This window comes from Triticum urartu, unplaced genomic scaffold, assembly GCF_056163025.1.
Source record: "Triticum urartu cultivar PI428250 unplaced genomic scaffold, HENAU_Tu73 scaffold871, whole genome shotgun sequence".
NCBI classification, from domain to species: Eukaryota; Viridiplantae; Streptophyta; class Magnoliopsida; order Poales; family Poaceae; genus Triticum; species Triticum urartu.
Window position 1 is genome coordinate 1,410 of NW_028261062.1, and position 23,769 is coordinate 25,178.

The 23,769-nt window shown below is 37.0% G+C and overlaps 3 non-coding genes across 3 annotated transcripts; 2 read left to right on the plus strand and 1 right to left on the minus strand.

Moving 5' to 3' along the window:
- The first annotated feature begins 3,207 nt into the window (after positions 1-3,207).
- Positions 3,208-3,279, plus strand: TRNAR-UCU (transfer RNA arginine (anticodon UCU)). Its single transcript has one exon. It is a non-coding gene; the product is annotated as a tRNA-Arg (tRNA).
- Positions 3,280-20,806: 17,527 nt separating this feature from the next.
- On the plus strand, positions 20,807-20,877 carry TRNAC-GCA (transfer RNA cysteine (anticodon GCA)). The gene has a single exon. It is a non-coding gene; the product is annotated as a tRNA-Cys (tRNA).
- A 2,599-nt stretch (positions 20,878-23,476) lies between these two features.
- TRNAD-GUC (transfer RNA aspartic acid (anticodon GUC)) lies at positions 23,477-23,550 on the minus strand. The gene has a single exon. It is a non-coding gene; the product is annotated as a tRNA-Asp (tRNA).
- Positions 23,551-23,769: the final 219 nt, after the last annotated feature.

Below are 23,769 nucleotides of genomic sequence, written 5' to 3' on the forward strand. Positions count from 1 at the left end.
AAAGTTGCTCCTGCTACTCAGCCTAGAGCCTTGAGCATTATACAAGGACGCGCTGTAGGAGTAACCCATTACCTTCTGGGTGGAATTGCCACGACATGGGCATTCTTCTTAGCGAGAATTATTGCAGTAGGATAGTGGCTAGGAGGATTTGAAAGGCATTATGGAATTAAGATTTCCCAGGTTTAGCCAAGGCTTAGCTCAGGACCCCACTACTCGTCGTATTTGGTTTGGTATTGCTACCGCACATGATTTCGAAAGTCATGATGATATTACTGAAGAACGTCTTTATCAGAACATTTTTGCTTCTCACTTTGGGCAATTAGCAATAATCTTTCTATGGACGTCCGGAAATCTGTTTCATGTAGCTTGGCAAGGAAATTTTGAATCATGGATACAGGATCCTTTACACGTAAGACCTATTGCTCATGCGATTTGGGATCCTCATTTTGGTCAACCCGCTGTGGAAGCCTTTACTCGAGGAGGTGCTGCTGGTCCAGTGAATATTGCTTATTCTGGAGTTTATCAGTGGTGGTATACAATAGGATTACGCACCAATGAGGATCTTTATACTGGAGCTCTTTTTCTATTATTTCTTTCTACGCTGTCCTTAATAGCGGGTTGGTTACATCTACAACCCAAATGGAAACCAAGCCTTTCGTGGTTCAAAAACGCGGAATCTCGTCTCAATCATCATTTGTCAGGACTTTTCGGGGTAAGTTCTTTGGCTTGGACAGGACATTTAGTTCATGTTGCTATTCCCGCATCCAGGGGGGAGTACGTTCGATGGAATAATTTCTTAGATGTATTACCCTATCCCCAGGGGTTGGGACCCCTTTTGACGGGTCAATGGAATCTTTATGCCCAAAACCCTGATTCGAGTAATCATTTATTTGGTACCGCTCAAGGAGCGGGAACTGCCATTCTAACTCTTCTTGGGGGATTCCATCCACAAACACAAAGTTTGTGGCTGACCGATATGGCTCACCATCATTTAGCTATTGCATTTATTTTTCTCATTGCCGGTCACATGTATCGAACTAACTTCGGAATTGGGCACAGTATTAAAGATCTTTTAGAAGCGCATACTCCTCCGGGGGGTCGATTAGGGCGTGGGCATAAGGGCCTTTATGACACAATCAACAATTCGATTCATTTTCAGTTAGGTCTTGCTCTAGCTTCTTTAGGGGTTATTACTTCCTTAGTAGCTCAACATATGTACTCTTTACCTCCTTATGCATTCATAGCACAAGACTTTACTACTCAAGCTGCTTTATATACTCATCACCAATATATTGCAGGGTTCATCATGACAGGGGCTTTTGCTCATGGAGCTATTTTTTTCATTAGGGATTACAATCCGGAACAGAATGAGGATAATGTATTGGCAAGAATGTTAGACCATAAAGAAGCTATCATATCTCATTTAAGTTGGGCTAGCCTCTTTCTAGGATTCCATACCTTGGGCCTTTATGTTCATAACGACGTCATGCTTGCTTTTGGTACTCCAGAAAAGCAAATCTTGATCGAACCTATATTTGCCCAATGGATACAATCTGCTCATGGCAAGACGACATATGGGTTCGATATACTCTTATCTTCAACGAATGGCCCCGCTTTCAATGCGGGTCGAAGCCTATGGTTGCCCGGATGGTTGAATGCTGTTAATGAGAATAGTAATTCGCTTTTCTTAACAATAGGACCTGGGGATTTCTTGGTTCATCATGCTATTGCTCTAGGTTTGCATACAACTACATTGATTTTAGTAAAGGGCGCTTTAGATGCACGCGGTTCCAAATTAATGCCAGATAAAAAGGATTTTGGATATAGTTTTCCTTGTGACGGCCCAGGGCGCGGCGGTACTTGTGATATTTCTGCTTGGGACGCATTTTATTTGGCAGTTTTCTGGATGTTAAATACCATTGGGTGGGTTACTTTTTATTGGCATTGGAAACATATCACATTATGGCAGGGCAACGTTTCACAATTTAATGAATCCTCCACTTATTTGATGGGATGGTTAAGAGATTACCTATGGTTAAACTCTTCACAACTTATCAATGGATATAATCCTTTTGGGATGAATAGTTTATCGGTATGGGCGTGGATGTTCTTATTTGGACATCTTGTTTGGGCTACTGGATTTATGTTCTTAATTTCCTGGCGGGGGTATTGGCAGGAATTAATTGAGACTTTAGCATGGGCTCATGAACGCACACCTTTAGCTAATTTAATTCGCTGGAGAGATAAGCCCGTGGCTCTTTCCATTGTGCAAGCAAGATTGGTTGGATTAGCTCACTTTTCCGTGGGTTATATATTCACTTATGCAGCTTTCTTGATTGCCTCAACATCAGGCAAGTTTGGTTAATTTAGTTTGTTTTTTTGTACTGTATCAGCACCTAGTTCATTACTCTTGATAGAGAGGGAGGATCTGCCTTTTTAGATTTCTTTTTCTATTTATTTTTCCATCTAGGATTAGAACCGTATACTTGGTAATAATAGCAACGACACATTATGGCAAAAAAAAGTTGATTCAGAGGGAGAAGAAGCGGCAGAAATTAGAACAGAAATATCATTTGATTCGTCAATCTTTAAAAAAAAAGATAAGAAGCAAAGTTTCTCCCTTGAGTTTGAGTGAAAAAACGAAAATGCGAGAAAAATTGCAATCCCTACCGCGTAATAGTGCACCTACACGCCTTCATCGACGTTGTTTTTTGACCGGAAGACCTAGAGCTAACTATCGACATTTTGGGCTATCCGGACACGTACTTCGAGAAATGGTTTATGAATGTTTGTTACCGGGTGCAACAAGATCCAGTTGGTAAGGATAAAATACCCTTTCGTATTTGTATGGATTTCTGGAATTGATAATCATAGAGGAGCCCTCTTTACCATTCTGTATAAATGGACTATTCTATTTGTATAGATATTGGTAGAGGGGCGTATCCAACCCTCTTTTATCCACTAGTTACCCCTCTTTAGTTTAAGAGTATAGAGCAGTTTGGTAGCTCATAAGGCTCATAACCTTGGGGTTGCGGGTTCGATTCCCACTACCGCCTCCATACTCCTTCTTTATGATATATGCATGATATAATATATACATCATGCATTTGTATCTGGATTTTTTGATTTCCTAAAAGAGTTTTGGTCTAACAGTTTTTTCTCGGAAGAAGCAAAAAAATAAAAGAAAGAATAAAATATGAAAGAAAAGCGTCCATTGTCTAATGGATAGGACAGAGGTCTTCTAAACCTTTGGTATAGGTTCAAATCCTATTGGACGCAATCTTATTTCTATCTATTCTTTAAATAACTATACTAAACTAAAAACAAAGAAAACTTTTTTGCATGATTCAAATGAAAAAGCTTTCTCAACGATTCCTATTCTACTAACAAGAGTAGACATGCAAAATTTATTTGTTACTGAAGAGAAAACCGTTCCAGCTGTTCCTGAATAGCTTCCTTCAAAAGGATTTCCGCTTGCTCGGTGAATGTCTTGCTAGAAGATATAATTTCTTGGAATTGAGGTTTAGTATCTTTTAGATGTTTACGTAACTCATCCAGAAATTTATTTACCTGTTCAATTTCTAACGAATCAAGATATCCTCTTGTTCCGGTATAAATAGTAGCTATCTGCTCTTCCACTGGGAGAGGATTTGCCTGGGATTGTTTAAGCAATTCCCTTAATCGTCGACCCCTTGCCAATTGATTCTGACTTGTTTTATCGAGAGCAGAGGCGAATTGTGCAAAGGCTTGTAACTCTGCGAATTGCGCTAGTTCCAATTTTGATTTGCCAGCTACTTGTTTCATGGCTTTAATTTGAGCCGCGGATCCTACTCTGGAAACAGAAATACCCACATTAATAGCGGGTCGAATTCCGGCATTGAATAGATCCGCAGATAAGAATATTTGTCCATCTGTAATGGAGATTACATTAGTAGGAATATAGGCGGAAACGTCTCCAGATTGAGTCTCAACTATTGGTAAAGCGGTCATACTTCCTTCGCCTAAAAGAGAATTTAATTTAGCGGCTCTTTCTAAAAGGCGTGAATGCAAATAAAAAACATCCCCTGGATAAGCCTCACGTCCGGGAGGTCTTCTTAATAGAAGGGACATTTGGCGATAAGCTTGTGCCTGTTTGGAGAGATCATCATAAATTATTAAAGTATGCCGTTCGCGGTACATAAAATACTCAGCCAGGGCTGCTCCCGTATAAGGAGCGAGGTATTGTAATGTAGCAGGTGAATCCGCCATTTCAGCTACTACAATAGTGTATTCCATGGCCCCCTCCTCATGGAAAGTAGTTACTACTTGAGCTACGGAGGATGCTCTTTGACCGATAGCTACATAAACACATATTACACCTTGCCCTTTTTGATTGAGAATTGTATCTGTGGCTACTGCTGTTTTGCCAGTCTGTCTGTCCCCAATAATTAACTCTCGCTGACCGCGCCCTATAGGGATCATCGAATCGATAGCAATAAGCCCTGTTTGAAGAGGTTCGTATACGGAACGCCTGGAAATTATACTTGGAGCAGGAGATTCAATTAAGCGAGATTCGGAAGCTATAATTTCGCCTTTCCCATCAATAGGTTTAGCCAGAGCATTTACAACACGACCCAAGTAAGCCTCACTCACGGGTATCTGAGCAATTCTTCCTGTTGCTTTTACAAAACTTCCCTCTTGTATCATCAACCCATCGCCCATTAATACAATCCCAACATTTTTGGATTCCAAATTCAGAGCAATACCCCTAGTACCTTCTGCAAATTCGACTAATTCACCTGACATTATTTCACCAAGACCTATAATACGAGCAATCCCATCCCCCACTTGAACTACGCGACCTATATTCTCAATCCCTACTTTCCTATTATATTGTTCAATACGTTCGCGGAGAATTTTATGAATTTCGTCGACTCGAAGGGTTGCCATTAGTGTTTCTTGACTCTTTTTTCGGAAGCAAGGGGAAAAATAATGCCTAAATTCTAAACGAAAGTAGAAGTTCAAGGCCTAATTAATTTAATTATTTCTTCCATTCCAGGGACCCGAGAATGCCAATATTAGCACGAATCGTACGGAAATGTAACTCGGTATTCAAACAACTATTCAGAGTTCCTAGAGCTCCTTGTACGGCCTGTTGGAAAACCCGCTGTCGGACCTGATTCATTGCCCTTTGTTTTTCAAAATAAAGGGTTTCGTTTTTAGACTTTTCCAATTGTTCCAAACTAATAGAAGTAGCATTAATCAAATTTGCTTTTTCTCGTTCTATCTCAGAGTATCCATTCATTCGATACTCATCCGCTTCTAGTTCGACTTTCTGTAATCGAATCCGAGCTTTTTCGAGTTGCTCAATGGTCCCTCTACGCAATTCTTCTGAATTTCGAATAGTACTCAAGATCCTCTGTTTTCGATTATCTAATAAATCTTTTAATGAAAGTAGATTATTTTGTAAGTTTACAACTTTTATGATCTCTTCCCGAACCAAACATGAATCTTTCGATTCATTTGGCTCTCACGCTCCTTTTTTTTTTTCTATAGCTATTTCCATATCTTTTTTTTAAGTAATGAGCCTATCCTCTATCTTCTTTTTTATGTTTATATTTCAATATACCGAAACCTATATAAGACTAGATAAATATTAAGAGGACTCTTCCGCCTAGATAAAAATATATCATGGTCAGCAAAGTTGTTTCTTTATTTTTATTTGCCCTCTAGTTAATAATTTCAATTTCATTAAGAAAAACTAACTAAATAAATGGAAAATGAAAATTAATAGAATTCTTTTTTATTTTTTTTTTCTTCAAATCCAAAAAATTTCTCTTTTTTATACATAGGTCGTCGATTCGGCATTGGTTAAAAAAGGGCAGGGTGCCCCCTTTTTTTTCTAGTAAATAGTTCAAACCATTTTATCGATATGAGTGTTCTATATCAGATAAATTTTACATTAGCTATTTCCCGTTTAAATTGGTACTAATACTAATATAGTTGTAGAAAGAGTACCTCTTTTTGCCTGGACTTCAAGCAGTTTAGCTTTAACCGTGTTAATGGTCTCACATTCTTGGTTTATAGAGAATCAAAGTTGATTTACCAATGAGTCGCGAAATGCTATGGTTCTTCCATATGATTTCTGAATTTATTCAGAAGTAATTCGTCGAGATCGTGCACCCTTTTCTTATTTATCCGAAAAATACTAAAAAATATTATAAAGTGCAGCCGGATAGATCCAATCTATTCTTGAAATAGACAACTCGCACACACTCCCTTTCCAAAAAAAATCAAAACACCAACCACTACAGTTAGATTTATTAGATTTGTTGCTAAAATATCGGTATTAAGCCCGAAACTGCCAGCGGATGGCCAGTGAGCTAAAAAAACGAAAGAATGGGTTACATTTTTCATATGCTCTCCTCTTATAGATAGGACGAACAAAGAACAAAGTTTTTCGATCACTTACTTCGCTCGCCCTTTTTTGATCGGTTTTTTTAATGCAAATAGATTCAATCTAGTAATTTCTTTTAGATTAAGTCTTACGTCTTGTTTGACCGGTGAAAGACTTCCTTTGTTGAAATGTTCTGTTCCCAAAATTCCTAAAATAAAAGGAAAAAACTTTCCACTTTCCTAAACTAAGGACGGGAAATAAGAAGGTGAGCATATCTTCTAAATTAATAATACTCAACTCAGCCCTTCCTAGAATGGGGTATTATCTGTCCCGATAAATAGATAATTCCAGGAGTAATAAATAGGAGTAAATTAAATAAAGTATTGATATAATTGGAATTGTGGAAGCAAATACCAATTTACTAAAAAAAGAAAAAAGTATCTAATCGAAATCGAAAGAATTTTTTTTTTAAGATTAAACAAAAGGGTTCGCAAATAAAAGCGCTAGTGCCACAACTAGTCCATAAATTGTTAAAGCTTCCATAAAAGCTAGACTAAGCAATAAAGTACCTCGTATTTTACCTTCTGCTTCTGGCTGTCTCGCAATACCTTCTACAGCTTGTCCTGCAGCAGTACCTTGACCAACTCCAGGTCCAATAGAAGCAAGCCCTACGGCCAATCCAGCAGCAATAACAGAAGCAGCAGCAATTAGTGGATTCATGGTGAGTAGTTCCTCGTGTCAAAAAAAAGAAATGGTTAAGGATACAATCAACCAATAAATTCTTACTTCTAAGCTCTATTGGGGAGAAGTAAAGTAACTAAAAAGTACAAATTGAAATCAAATTGAAATGATAATGTGAATTGTCCGAACTACATAGAAGGGAATTCCATATCCATATATCGGATTAGATAATGAATCTAACCTAGGAATATATAATATAATATCCTATATATATACATTTGTTTCTTCTATTTTGTTTGCATATTTTCTCATTTTCTATTGAATCGGATTCTAAAATCATTGCTTAAAGTGGAAACCTGCATAAAAGAGGACTCCACTTATAGACATTAAGGATATTATAGTATAGATCTAGCCTGACTCCACCCTCCTTAATGCATATATACTTTGAAAATTCCATAATATAGTCTATTCTATTCTCTCTCCTACAACTCTAGGCTATATATTCATACGCATTTCTAACTATTTTTTTGCAACCAAGCAGATTATCTGGAACCATGCATGAATTGAGCTAAGCTGCAAAAAAAAAAAATACTATTTCCAAAAAGAGTCAATTCAATGATGACCCTCCATGGATTCACCTATATAGGCTGCGGCTAATGTTGCAAAAATAAGAGCTTGAATACCGCTTGTAAATAATCCAAGAAACATGACCGGTATAGGGATTACTAAGGGGACTAAAGAAACAAGAACAACAACGACTAATTCATCCGCCAATATATTCCCGAAAAGTCGAAAGCTAAGCGATAATGGTTTTGTGAAATCTTCTAGGATGTTAATTGGTAAAAGGATTGGAGTTGGTTTAATATATTTCTCGAAATAGCTCAATCCTTTTTTGCTAAGACCAGCATAAAAATATGCCGCTGACGTGAGTAAAGCTAAAGCAACAGTAGTATTTATATCATTCGTGGGCGCTGCTAATTCCCCATGGGGTAACTCTATAATTTTCCAAGGTAAAAGAGCACCCGACCAATTCGAAACAAAAATAAAAAGGAACATAGTTCCAATAAAGGGAACCCAGGGACCATATTCTTCTCCAATCTGAGTTTTGCTCAAGTCTCGAATAAACTCAAGGACATATTCAAAAAAATTCTGACCGTCGGTCGGGATGGTTTGTGGATTCCGAACAGCTATGACAACTGAACCTAGCAAGATAGTAATTACGACCCAAGAAGTGATGAGTACTTGGGCATGAATTTGGAAACCTCCTATTTGCCAATAGAAGTGTTGGCCTACTTCTACACCCGATATATCGTATAACCCCTTGAGTGTTTTAATGGAACAAGGTATAATATTCATATTGTCCTCTGATAAAAATTGAACTTCAAAAAAGGAATTCTTTTGATTCAACCATCTCTTTCTCAACTCAGCAACTTGAAGTATTAATCTTATATTTAGGATACCAAGAAAGCACATCAGATCATAATATATATCAATACCCTCTAATATATATCAATATTCCCCTTCTTTTTTCTATGCAAAAAAAATTCTATGCAAAAAAAAAGATATAGTAAAGTAAGTGATTCCATAAATTTACGCAGTTGCCCAAGAATTCACTATATATTCTTAATCAACGATTTCTTATATAGAGAGAACGGCCCTCACAAATTGAAAATACTAATTTGTTAAGAATCAATCGAATTGAAGTCATAGTGTCATCGTTGGCTGGAATCGATATATTCGCGAGATCCGGGTCACAATTTGTATCGACTAAAGAAATAGTAGGAATCCCCAAAATGGCACATTCCCGAAGAGCTATATACTCTTTTTGCTGATCAAGGACGATCACAATGTCTGGCAATCTCGTCATATATTTGATCCCGCCGAGATACCTTTGCAAAGTAGATAATTTTCTCTTCAAGATTGCCACATCTCTTTTTGGGAGATGGTGGAATTTTCCCATTTTTTCTTCTGCTCTTAAGTCTCTAAATTGAGAAAGTCTAGTTTTCGTAATCGACCAATTCGTTAACATACCACTGAACCACTTTTTATTAACATAATGACAACGAGCCCTTATTGCAGCTGATGCTACTAAATCTGTTGCTCTTTTTTTGGTACCAACAATTAAGAAACTTTTTCCCTGACTTGCTGCATCAAAAACTAAATCACAAGCTTCTGATAAAAAACGAGCCGTTCTAGCGAGATTTATAATATGAGTACCTTTACGCTTTGCCGAAATGTAAGGGGCCATTTTAGGATTCCATTTCTTAATACCATGACCAAAATGAACTCCTGCTTCTATCATCTCTTTCAAATTAATGTTCCAATATCTTCTTGTCATTTTTTCCACACTTCCTTTTTTTTAATCCTACCATTCCATTACGGAATTTAGTTCTTTTTGAAGATTAAGAAAGATCCGAAATAGCTTGAAATAAATAATAATTGTTCCGAGAGAACCTTGTACTAAGATAAGAGTTGGCCATTGATACATGGTATAAACATAACCACCTTAATGAATTAACTGACTTGTTTTACTTATTAAAATAAAAATCTTAAAAATCTAAAATTTGACCTGTTAGTGTTCTAAGTTCAAAAGTCTAGTAAAGTAAAAAATATTTTTATGGGGGTTCTTATGTCTCATAAAAATTGTTTGTTACGTCAGAATCTGAAGAAACTAATTCTGTATGGAGAAACAAAAAATCTCTCATTTCCGACGCGAATAGATTTTTTTTTTTTATTTCGAAATAAAGGTTCTTGTCTTGTGGGGAACGATGCACAAATTTTTGGAATCCGGTACCAACAGGTATAATCCCCCCCAGAACTACGTTTTCTTTCAAGCCTTTCAACCAATCAATGCGACCTCGTAGGGCAGCTTTTGCTAAAACTCGAGCAGTTTCTTGAAAACTTGCTTCAGATATGAAACTTTGGGTATTCAGGGAAGCCCTTGTTATTCCCAATAAGATTGCCCGATAATAGATCGATTCATCCAAAGCTCGTCCTGCTCGTTCCGCTCGCAATAGTCCGATTAATTCCCCAGGCGAAAAAACATTAGACATTCCATCTTCGGAAACCCGCACTTTTGATGTTACTTGGCGTATAATAATCTCTATATGTCTATTATGGATCTGTACCCCTTGGGATCGATAAACCTTTTGGATTTTATTAACCAAAGAGATACGACTTTGGGCTATGGTTAGCTCAGCTCCAATCAAGAATCCCCAAGGGACCCCAAGAATTCTTGGTATACGCTCATTCCAATCCTCAATTCTCCTTTCGAGATTCGGGGATAATGAATCAATTGAACGCGCTTCAAAGATTTGTTCCACTTTTGGAAGACCTTGCGTTATGTCACTAGATCTCGATTTTTCATATATAAACGTAACTAACCTATCTCCCTTGTAAAGGATTTCTCCATAATGACCATTAACAGTTGCTCCTGTAGTGGCCAAATAAGGTTTAGCTGCTCTTATAACAAAGGAATTCATATTTACAATGAAAATTTGACCGGATTTTTTTATGTGCGATTTAAATAGACATACATTTTCACAAATAAATTGTCCAAGGTGAATTATTGCCAATGTCTCTTCCCAAGAATCATGATGGACAAAGTGACAATTCAAAAGGAATGGATCCAACATTATGTTACTATCGAAATTAGAAATCCTTTTATTTTCATCTATTAAAGAGTATTTAAGTTCTTGAAGTACTTGGAAGGTTTGTTTTAAATTGTCAACGAACAAATATTTTTTTAACAGGATTTTATTATGCGTTAGTAAATAGTAAGATGAAGAAAAATGCGATATACTAGCTACAATAGCGCCTAAGGGCCCAAAAATTTCTCGAATAGGAATTCTAGGATTCCATTCTTTTATCGCATTGGGATGTTTTGAATTCTTGAATAAACCAATTCGAGAACAGTTGGATGCCGACAAAATCATCAAAGAGTGGTATTCTTTATTTCGATTCAACAAAGTGCCAATAGCTTCTGGATGTTGGCTAAGTGATTCAATCTTCGCCTTGGAATAAAAAGAATTGATATTGGCGCGATCTAACCTATTATGGGGAATCGGTCCTGCACTTGTCCTACCATACCTTTTTCGTGTATACGAAATAGTGGACTTGACTAACTCAATTCTTAGGAAATCGCGAATAAGATCATTTGCTCTTACCTCAACAAGGGAAGCACCAGCCTTTTCTTTTTCTTCTTGTTCCCAATTCACTACTAAGCAAGTTCTAACAAATTGACTATTTGTGTGATAAATTCTTTGAGTTAACTTGCTATTTTCATGAGAAATAAAATTGACAAGTCGAATTTGGAGATTATTTTCTTCTTGCAAGAGATCCTGCGGGAAAAGTGTTGCTAAATTTCTTCCTTCGTCCATTTCATATGCCACTGTAGGGCGAACGGAAACAAAATACTTTTCCTTGCTCTTGAGAATTTTTTTCCGTTGAACATAGACCCAATTTTTCCTTTTTTTTGATTCCTTAGAATCTTTTTTTTGTCTTTCTGGCGGTATCAAACAGCCACCTAATATCTTATCCGCCTCTTCAGGAAAATGAATATCTCCGGAAAATATTTTGAGTTCCGTATGGCTTTTTTTTCTCTTCACTCGGACCAGTCCGCCTAGTCGACTTCTTGTATTTTTTGTGAGTTGTGTATTCACTCCAATAATACTATTGTCAAGTATCTTTAGGGATGAAGATCTCGGCAAGATATGAAGTTCTTGAAGAATGAAAAAAAACCGATCTACTTCTTTTTGGTATTTTAGACTAAATTCTTTTGTTCCTCGATGCTCAATCAAACCCTCTTTTTTTAAGATGGAATCTTCCTCTGGGCTCTCGTATTCGTCCTCTGAATCTTCTTCTGAGTCTTCCTCTAAAGTACCATATTTTTCCTCTGCGCTTTCCCCGGGGCTGCCATATTCGTCTTCTGAGTCTTCCTCTAGAGTTCCATATTCGTCCTCTTGGGTCCTATATTTGCTCTCTGGGCTCCCATATTCCTCTTCTGAGTCTTTCTCTAAAGTCCTATATTCGTTCTCTGGGTTCCCTATATTCGTTTTCTGGGCTCCCATATTCGTCTTCTAGGGTTTCATATTCGTATTCGTCTTCTAGGATTCCATATTTAGATTCTTCTAGGGTTTCATATTCATATTCGTCCTCTCGGGTCCTGTATTCGTCTTCTAGGGTCTCATATTCCTCTTCTGAGTCTTCCGCTCGAGTCCTATATTCTTCTTCTAGGGTCCTATATCTAAATTTAACAATTCCTGAACCCTTTTTATCTTTTCTGTATCGGGGATCGTCAAAATAAGCAAAAATAGTATTTCTACGTAAAACACCCATAAGGGGGATTTCAATCGAAATCCCAAAACAGGATATTAGTTCTTTCTCTTGTTCTTGATGATATTGTAATGGAATGACGAACCTATTTCTTCGCTTTTTCGCCAACAAATCTGAATTATCTTGAAAAATAGAAGGATAGATAAAATTCCAATGGCCATTGGACATGATTCGATCCGACGTTGAATAATCAAGAATTTCCCTATCTTTTTTACCATAAGTATTCATTTGATCTTGATCCTTGTGGAGTGAAAAAGACGCTATACTGGATCTGCACATACTTACTGACAATATCCATAAATGGCTTGTTTTTGGTAATCGGCGAAGATTACCATATTGATATTCGGGCGCATGGTAAACATCAGTACTCCAGTGCATTTCGCCGTCTGATTCAGAATAAATATGCTTTTGTACCCTTTCTTTAAAATGTAAAGTGGACGTTCCGGCACGAATCTCCGCAATTACTTGTTCGGATTTTACATATTGATCATTTTGCACTAGAATCAAGCTTTTTGAGGGAATATTCACACTATATAGAATATCTTGACTCTGAATAGTTACATGCAAGTCTATATAACATAGAAAAGCAGGCTGCCCATGACGGGTACGTGTGGGGTGAACCAAATTCTCATTGAATTTTATTTTTCCATTCGAAGGGGATCGTACAAGGTCGGCAGTACCCCCTGTGAATACTCCGCCAGTATGAAAAGTTCTTAATGTTAGTTGAGTCCCTGGCTCCCCAATTGATTGACCTGCAATAATACCTACGGCTTCTCCCAATTCGACCAGATCACTATGAGTAGGACTCCGGCCATAGCATAATTGACAGATCCAAGAAGTGCTTCGGCAAGTAAAGGGGGTTCTAATATATATTGGTTGTGCTCGAAATGGTTGTGCTCGAAAGGCAGTTATGAATCGATTGACTAATCCAATTCCAATATCTTGATTTCGCGCGGCAATGCATCGTGAACCGATATATATATCGTCTGCTAATACACGACCAATTAGTGTTTGGACAAAAAGTTTTTCCGTCATCCCATTTTGAGGACTTACAGAAATACCTCGGATAGTACCACAATCTCTTCTACGCACAATAATATGTTGAACTACTTCAACAAGTCTACGTGTAAGATATCCAGCATCTGCTGTTCGCACAGCAGTATCTACAACCCCTTTGCGGGCTCCATAGCAGGAAATTATATATTCTGTCAAAGAAAGTCCCTCGCGTAAATTGCTTTGAATAGGTAAATCAATCATTTGTCCTTGAGGGTCCGACATTAATCCTCTCATACCTACTAATTGGTGTACTTGAGATGCATTTCCTCTGGCTCCTGAAAAAGACATTAGATAGACTGGATTAGAAGGATCCGTTATCCGAAAATTTGAATTCATTTCTTGTTTCAAATATTCACTTGTCGCATACCATATCTCAACAGATTGGCGTAATTTTTCTACCGCGTGTACAGCCCCATAATAATAGTGTTTCTCCAAAAGAAAACTCTGTTGTTCCGCGTCTTGGACTAACCATCCCTTAGAGGGTATTGTTAAAAGATCCTCGATTCCTAACGAAATCGATGTAGTAGTGGCTTGATGGAAGCCCAGAGTCTTTAGTTGATCCAGTATATGGGATGTATATCCCATTCCAAAATGATCTATTAATCTGCTAATAAGTCGTTTCATACCAGTTCCGTCTATCTCTTTATTATGAAAGACCAGATTGGCCCGTTCCGCCATACATAAGTACCCCCTTTTCGGCTGAGTAGGATTCGACAATTGCTGAGTAGGATTCGACAATGGGCCTGAGTCAGTGATTCGAAAATTTAATTAACTTAATTGCCTCAATCTCAATCTGGATTCGCGTGGCAAATAATGATGATACTAGGGAAATCGGAATGCCCCCCGAAAGGGGAGGGGCATCGCCGAATCTAACTTTCTTGTTTAGGTAGTGTATGAATAGGCCTGACTAAATCCTTGTATGGCTTCCTCTATTTCTCTATAAAAAGAAATATGACCAAGAGTGGTTCGAATGTATATCGAACGAATTTCTTTTTTTCTATTTCCCATTATTAGATAGTGGGCATAAATCTCATGATAAGTCCCCAAAGATTCATATTGAACTTCAATCGGAACTTCTCTTGACCCAATGACGCGTTGATCCAGGTTCCATCGTAGCCACAAGGGACTATCTAAACTGATTAGTTTTTGTCTATAAGCTCCCAGTGCATCATAAGAACTAGAAAAATGGGGTTCTTTATCTTTCCTATATTTAAAATTATTATTATTATTGTAATTTACTTTTAGATTTGGGTAGTTTCTGCAACTATTATATCTATTTGCACAAATACCTCGACGCTTTCCAATCGTTAATACATAAAGCCCGATAAGCATGTCTTGGGTTGGTACGCAAATAGGATCCCCAATAGCGGGAGATAAGAGATTCATATGAGAAAACATAAGTAAACGGGCTTCTGCCTGAGCTTCCAAGGATAAAGGTAGATGAACAGCCATTTGATCTCCATCAAAGTCCGCATTGAAACCCTTACACACTAATGGGTGTAAAGAAATAGTACGCCCCTCTACTAAAGTGGGTTGAAAGGCCTGTATGCCTAATCTATGCAGGGTAGGTGCTCTATTTAACAGTACAGGATGTCCCCGCATAACTTCTTGAAGTATTTCCCATACAATGGGTTCTTTTTCCCAAATTTTCCTTTTAGCAATCCTTACATTAGAAGTGGCGCGTTTCGTGATTAAATCGCGAATTACAAATAGCTGAAAAAGCTTTATTGCTATCTCTAGAGGTAATCCACATTGATGTAATGAAAGCGAAGGACCCACAACAATGACAGAACGCCCCGAGTAATCGACCCGTTTCCCAAGCAGAGTCTCGCGAAACCTTCCCTCTTTACCTTCAATTACATCTGAAAGTGATTTGTATACTTTATTGTGACCATCCCTCGTCGGTTGCCCGCGGGACCCACTATCAAGAAGTGTATCCACGGCTTCTTGTACCAATTTTTCCTGGCACATTACTAAATCTGCTGGCGCTAATTCACTTCTTTTTAATAGATAGGCAAGATTGTTGTTCCGACGGATAACTCTCTTATAAAGTTCATTAATGTCTGAAGTCACTACTTTATCTCCAGACCTATAAACAATAGGTCTCAATTCGGGAGGAAGAACCGGTAATAAGCACAAAACCATCCATTCTGGTTCTACATTTGTTTGAATAAAATGTTTCGCCAATTGCATGCGTCTAATCAAAAAAACTTTTCTTATTCGTCTTTTTCTATCTTCCCACTCATCTCCACTATACCCCTCGTCTTCTAATTCCTTCCATTCGACCAAAGAATTCTCTATAATAATTCGCAAATCCAAATCTGCTAATTGTTCTCTAATAGCACCTGCTCCTGTCGCAATTTCCCGATTTCGAAATGTTGCAAAGCCTGGGGTAGAAAAAAAGGGAGAAATGCTGTGGTTACAGGATGCAATTTCCTCTTCGAATAAACCTCGTAATCGTAAAAAAGTGGGTTTTTTAGTGCTGGGCCTAGCAAAAGAGAAATCGCCGTATACTAGGCCCTCCAACTTCTTAAGAGGTTTATCTAAAAGATTCGCGATATAACTAGGAAGACCTTTCAAATACCACACATGAGTCACGGGACATGCGAGTTTGATGTATCCCATTTGATATCTTCGTATCCGAGAATCCACAAATTCGACCCCGCATTTTTGGCAAAATCTTTCGTCTTCGTTTTCAGCTCCGCTCGCTCGAGAATTGCCACAAGCGCAAATCCCGCTTTTTATGGGTCCAAAGATTCTTTCGCAAAACAATCCATCTTTTTCTGGTTTATCGGTTTTATAATGAAAAGTAGAGGGCCTTGTGACTTCGCCAACGACTTCTCCATTAGGTAGGTTTTTGTTAGCCCAAGCCTTTATTTGTTGAGGGGAAACGAGTCCAATTTGAAGTTGTTGATGTTTATATTGGTCAATCATAAAATAGAAATAAGAAAAGAATTTATATTTATTCCGATCAAACTTCCTCCCTATTAACCTGGAAGTTCTTTTCAGATACAAGGAAATGATTCAGTTCTAGAGCCAAAGATCGTAGTTCTCGAACGAGCACTCGAAAAGATTCTGGAGGATCCTCATGATTAGGTATTCTTTTTCCCCAGATCGTAGCATTAAGTATTTCTTGGCGAGCTATAAGATGGTCAGATTTATAAGTAAGTATCTCTTGTAAAATATGAGCAACACCAAATCCTTCTAAAGCCCAAACTTCCATTTCTCCTACTCGTTGTCCCCCTTGCTTGGCTCTTCCTCTAACCGGTTGTTGTGTAACAAGTGAGTAGGGCCCAGTAGAACGCCCATGAATTTTCTCATCAACTTGATGAATTAATTTTAAGATATAGGACTTCCCTATTAGAACAGGTTGCTCAAAGGGGTCGCCTGTTCTTCCATCAAATATTCTGCTTTTTCCCGGGTACTCGGGTTCAAATACCCATGGATTTTTTGTTTCTTTACTGGCTTCATATAATTCTGAAAACACAAGTTTTCTTGAAGCCTCTTGCTCATATCTCTCATCAAAGGGTGCTATTCTATAATGTTTCTTTAGCAGATCCCCCGCTAATCCGAGCGAGCTTTCAAATATTTGTCCCACATTCATTCGGGAGGGTACTCCTAAGGGATTGAAGACCATATCAACGGGTGTTCCATCTTGCAAATAGGGCATATCTTGCCTAGGCAAAATTTTGGAAATGATCCCTTTATTCCCATGTCTTCCGGCTACTTTATCCCCAACTTTGATTTCACGTTTCTGTAAAATATATACACGAACCATTATGTCGAGCGGGTCCCTTTGGATCCATTTCACATCGATAACGCGCCCTCTTCCACCTATAGGTAATTTCAGAGAAGTTTCTTTTGAAGTGGAAACCTCAAGGCCAAATATGGCCCGTAATAATCCAGCTTCCGCGATATAAGATGATTCGCTCGCTATCTGAGGCGTTAATTTACCTACTAAAATATCACCAGTTTCTACCCAGGATCCCAACCTAACAACTCCATTTCTGTCCAAATTGCGGAGTAAATGTTCTTCTAGATGTGGTATTTCTTTAGTGATTTTTTCAGCGGAGCCCTGGCTTGTCGTATCCGTCTGAATTTCATATTTCCGGATGTGAAAAGAGGTATAAATATCTTCATATACCAAACGTTCGCTAATTAGTACTGCGTCTTCAAAATTGTAACCTTCCCATGGCATATAAGCTACTAATACGTTTTTTCCTAAAGCAAGTTCGCCCCCAATTGTAGCAGCTCCTTCTGCTAAAATTTGTCCTTTTTTAATGGATTTACCCCGTGGAACCCGGGGTTTTTGGTGCATACAAGTATTTTTGTTAGAGCGACGGTGGTTAACTAAAGGAATACTTATAGTCTTCCCACTACTTGATAAAAGTATCTTATGACTATCAGTAGAAATGATCTTTCCCTCGCGTTCGGCTATAATGGAAACCCTCGAATCTAGAGCTGTTTGGCGTTCCAATCCAGTTCCAACAATGCATTTCTCGGACCGAGAAAGCGGAACTGCTTGGCGCTGCATATTAGAACTCATTAAAGCCCGATTCGCATCATTGTGCTCAATAAAAGGAATGAGAGAACCCCCAATAGAAAAATATTGGAAAGGAAAAATACTTCTAACATGAATCTGTTCCCATGCAATAGTCAAGAATTCTTGACGGTATCTAGCCGGAACAACCTGTTCTTCCTGAATACCTTGATTCAAGGACAAAGAATTTCCTGCTGCTATCATATAATATTCATCTCTATTTGGTGATAGATAAACCACCTGTCTCTCTTTTTTTTCTTTTGCTTTCTCAGCAGATATTTCATAAAACGGACTCTCTATGGATCCCCACAAGTGATCAATTCTCGCATGAATTGTTAAGGATCCAGTAAGTCCAACATTGATTCCTTCAGACGTGTCAATTGGACAAATACGCCCATAGTGACTCGGATGAATATCTCGGCTCCGAAAACTTGCGGTTCTCCCCGTCAACCCTCCAGGACCTAAACAACTCACTTTTCGCCCATGAACAGTTTGTGTCAATGGATTCGTTTGATCAAAAACTTGAGATAACGGGTATGTGCCAAAAAAGGTCTCATAAGTAGTTATTAATAAAATTGAAGTTGAAGTTGGAGTTACCAAAGTTTGGGGAGTCGGTTTCGATTGACGTATGAATACTCTACGAATAGTTTTTTGAACTGCATGTTGTAAACGACCAAGAGCCAATCCGAATTGATCTTGTAACAGATCCGCAACCGAACGAATACGTTTATTTTTCAAGTGATTCATATCGTCATCGTCAAGTATACCCGTTCCAAATTTCATTCCAATCAAATGATCCGTAGCGGCCAATACATCTCGTGGTAACAAGAATGTATTGTTCTGAGGAATATCAAGATTAAGTCTCCGATTCATATTTCGTCGACCAATCCTTCCTAATTCACATTTTTGTTGAAAAAATTTCTTTTGTAATTCCTCGCATAAGGACTCCGAAAATACCAGGTCCCCACCTACACAAGCAAATTGTTGATAAAACTCCAAAATAGCTTTTTCTTTTGACTCAATCCTCTTCTTCTCTTTAGCATTCGGGAAAGACAAGAAAATTTCAGGGTAGGAAACATTATCCAGAATTTCTCTTAGATTCGAACCCATAGCTGATGATAGAACTAGAATAGATATCTTTTGTTTTCTACTCACGCGAGCCCATATCCTTTCTTTTTTATCAATTGCTAATTCCGATCTCCCCCCCCAATCTGATATTATAGTGCCAGTGTAGATAGAAATTCCCTTATGATCTAATTCCGAGCGGTAGTAAATACCAGGACTTAGCAATATTTGATTGATCACAATTCGGTATATTCCATTTATAATAAAGGTTCCTAAGGAATTCATTATAGGAATGTTTCCGATAGAAATGGTTTGCTTTTGCACATCGAAACCAAAAATTAATCTCGCAGATACATATAATTCGGAAGAATAGGTGAGTGATTCATACACAGCATCTCTTTCTTTTATCGAGGGTTCTAGCAGTTGATATCCTTTCGCAAATAATTGAAATGCAATTTCGTGATCTGGATCTTTAATTGTTGGAAACTTGTCAAGTTCTTCTGCCAAGGCTTGATTAATGAACCTACAAAATCCCTCGAATTGGATCTGACTAAATCCGGGTATTGTGGACATTCCCTCGTTTCCATTCCGGAGCATCTTAATCTTAAGTTTCCTGTTTATCAAAGAAAAATTCCATTATCAGCTCACTCTTCATCAATCCCTATGGATCGATCTAGCAATCATGGAATCTATATTCTGTTTACTGAATCACATGAAATTCTAGGGAACTCCACATACGTATTTCATATATGTATTTCATACATATGAATAGAGACCATTTGGACGAAAGTTCGAGTTTGCCAGGGGTACAAATGAAATGAAAATGAATTGATAAAACATTCCTACAAAAAAAATTCTGCCACTTATACTTTATGTTATGATATTCTAATCAGATTGGATGGCAAAGATTTCTCATTTTATCTCCTTTCTATGAATGTAATAAAGCCGTAATATAATATACTAGAAAGTTTGACTTTACTTCGATTTAGAATAGCGTGCTTACTTTAATTTCTCAAAATAATTTGAGGGTTCTTTTTTATTTCGGATCGGAGTAGTATAATTGCTAGAAAATTCAGTATTTCATTGTGGAATTCTAAAATAAAGTAAGTCCCTTTTTTAAGTACATGCCAATCTAGTTATCCACCTCTCCCCATATCCATGCTTTTCTTTTATCGTAATTTCACTTGGGTACGCCAAGATAGTCAGGTTATACTCTATATCAGAGCAAATTTCCTTTTTTTATTCAAGATATTTAATTTAATACTTTGAAAAATTAAAGCATGATTCCCCATAGAGATATGTACATAAAGGGGATCTTTGGATAATAATGCTGTTCGGACCTAAAGTTTACCTATACACGGATTAAGCATAAAGCCATAATATTTTATTATGCCATTGAAGGGGGGGGAGATAATACCGATTTAAGAGTAGTTCACTACTGCAATAAAAAAAAGAGAATTCTAGTTAACGGTTCCAATTTATTCTGAATTTTGCAGCCTGTGAATAGAAATCCACTTTTTCTTCTTTTTCATCTCAATAGAAAGAAATGGGAAGTTTTATTGTGTTAACAATGTATGTTTTAAGATAGAATCTATCGAGGAGAATAATAGAAACTGGATCAAAAAAAGCAGGAATAGATTTTTTGAAAAAGATTGGAAAAAAGTAAGTAGAATTATATTCAAAATAAAAGGGGCTTTTCGTAAGAAAACGTGGATGAATACTTGCTGTTTTCTAGATTTTTGATCGGATTTTTTGGCGGCATGGCCAAGCGGTAAGGCAGGGGACTGCAAATCCTTTATCCCCAGTTCAAATCTGGGTGCCGCCTGATCAATAAAATACTTAGGTTTTTTTTATAGTGCTGATCGAATTCGATAAATTTTTACTTCGCATAAGTTCGGGCAAGAGAGTAACTGGGCCTGCCGATACTGGGTTTAGAGAAACCATACCATAGTTCTATCCTCAAACTAGGGTTAGGGTTTGTTTTGACGGTAGTGGCCAAAATGGTTATCAATAGGGGTGAGGTAGTGTTTCCTTATTCTTTTATTATATGAATTTGAATTGGTTCTTAATTGAGATTCGATTTGATAATTTTAAAATACGAGGATAAGATGTCAGAAATCTTGGTATCCAAAGAAAGGTCCCTAAGGGGCATTCTTTTTTTTTTTCAATCTAAGATTCAAGAAGGGACTCCACGAAAGAATATCAAGACTTACTAATTATTATACATTTTTTTATCGTACATCTTATGTTACCTACATACACTAAAGTAAGGACTACTTAATTCTAACGAGAATCAGATTAAATAGGTCGATCAAAAATCAATTTAGGAGTTGTATTATGGATAAAATCTCTTCATTCTTTCATAGAATGATACAAAGCAAGGCTGCAGGGTTTAGGTCAAAAATAAACATTAGGTAAGGTAGGTATCCAATAAATATTTATCTATCGATAATTTTATGGTATATTCGGGCGTCCTTTGCTTAAAAAAAAAAAAAAGAGTAACAAAAGGAATAAAAAATCTTCCTATTCCCGCTTCTTCTATTCAGGACATCATTCCCGTACTCTTTCTTTTTTAAGGAAAAAAGGGCTATAGTATCTCGTATTTTTAATGCTCTCTAATTCTACCAGAATTCCTATAAGAATTTGTTAGGAGTAAATTCCTTGAACTGATTGATCCATGGCCTTAGGGCGGAATCCCTTTTTGACTCTGTACCCTTGATTCCACTATGATTATTGATCAATAGTAGAATAATCCCTTCATAGAAATAGGAGACATAATTTAGATGGATATAGTAAGTCTCGCTTGGGCTGCTTTAATGGTAGTCTTTACATTTTCTCTTTCACTAGTAGTATGGGGAAGGAGTGGACTCTAGGGATACTACTAATTGATTAAGTAATCAAATTGTTGTATCAATTCTTTTCTTTAATGGATCATTTTGCATTAATCATTTTGTCAAACGTTATTCTTTAATCTTTTTCTTTAGTTTTGTTTCACTCCTGTAAGAAACTCTTGTATTGTAAGTTGTAATGTAAGAAAGAGCCATTATACCAATTCAGAATTTCTACTAGAAATGACGAATGGTTAAAAAAAGTTCTATACATAAGAAAATTAGACTTTCTTCCACGGAACTATTCACGGCATATCACACATTTTCCATTTCCTTTTACTTTTTACTATAGTCTATTCTTCATATTATTTTTCTTTCCTTCCATGGATTCTTTGGTCAAGAATTGTCTTAGATTTTTTTATTTTGACCTGATTGAAATTAAGTGGATGCAATGAAAAAAGAAATTGAATTAGACTACTTAACTATTTCAATCTACTAATCTATTCTATGTAGATTCAAAGATAATATAATAGAAAGAATCTAAAGTGTCGTAGAAAAAACTATATGTAGTTCTTTCTACCACACTTTAAGATTCCAACCAGATCCTTTCATTTAAGACTTGGATTTTTTTTATTTAATCCCTTTTTAATTTCTTCAATGATTAATTGGAATTCCAATTAATTATTTTGGCTGACTGTTTTTACATAAATAATAAGTAAAAAAGAAGTAGGAACTAGAATGAACAGTGCAGTAGCAATAAATGCGAGAATATTGACTTCCATAACCTCTTTATTTTTTATTTTCACAATAACTCGGGATGTAATCCCATGGAGAGGAAAAAGGGGTATCTTGTAAATTCAAGGGTAGGGCTTGCATTCTGATAATACTGAATCAATTCAATATTATGAATATCGGATCTATCAAATCAATTCATGGATGAGAGTTATATTTCACGGATGAGAGTTATATAGTATAACATAGGAAGATCCTCTATCCACACTAAGACCAAAATGGGTTTTTTGATTGGATTAGGAATTCCCTCTTTTTTAATCCTTTTCTACTTTTTCTTTTCTATATCTCTAACCCACGAGCTTTCTTAATCTTATACTTTCTTAATCTTATACAATTTCCCTTCCTTTTTCTTATAGTTATACATACAATTATGTATGTATTATATGACCAACTTTCACTTTCTATGGGTCACATAGACATCCAAATAAGCAGTAGAAGTGAGATGGGGAAAAGAGGTCTGAAATAAAAAGGGAATACGATTTATGTATGGATTCCGGTAAAATACCGGTACTCTATTCCATAAGAGTGGAATAGGAAATTAAGATGAGGATGGTATCATCATAAAGAAAGATAGAGTAATATAATATCCTAAATTCTACTAATCCACATATCGTATGTGTGTCTTTCTTTATCGATTGGGAGTAGTGAAAAAAAAATTCCTATATGCCCTCCCTCCCTCTTTAATGAGAGATGCAAAATAAAAAAGTGAAGTAAGGGTGCCCTGTGGGTATTTGATCTTGCTCCCTGCCCCTTTTTTTCATGGAAAAAGGAAATATCAATTTCTCCATTCATTGAACCCTAGTTCGGGACTGACGGGGCTCGAACCCGCAGCTTCCGCCTTGACAGGGCGGTGCTCTGACCAATTGAACTACAATCCCCGCGGGGTGTATGGCATACCCATTCTTAAATAGAACCATAAGAAGATTCGATTCGTCTTTCGTACTCTAAGAAATAGACGAATCATATACTACATACCCACATATTATATTATACGTGGGTATAGTGAGAGTGACATAACTAGTATGTCGTGATTTTTTATCACTAAAAATGGATAATAATCCAGCCTTCAATAAGAAAAACTCTTTTGTTTGTAAGAA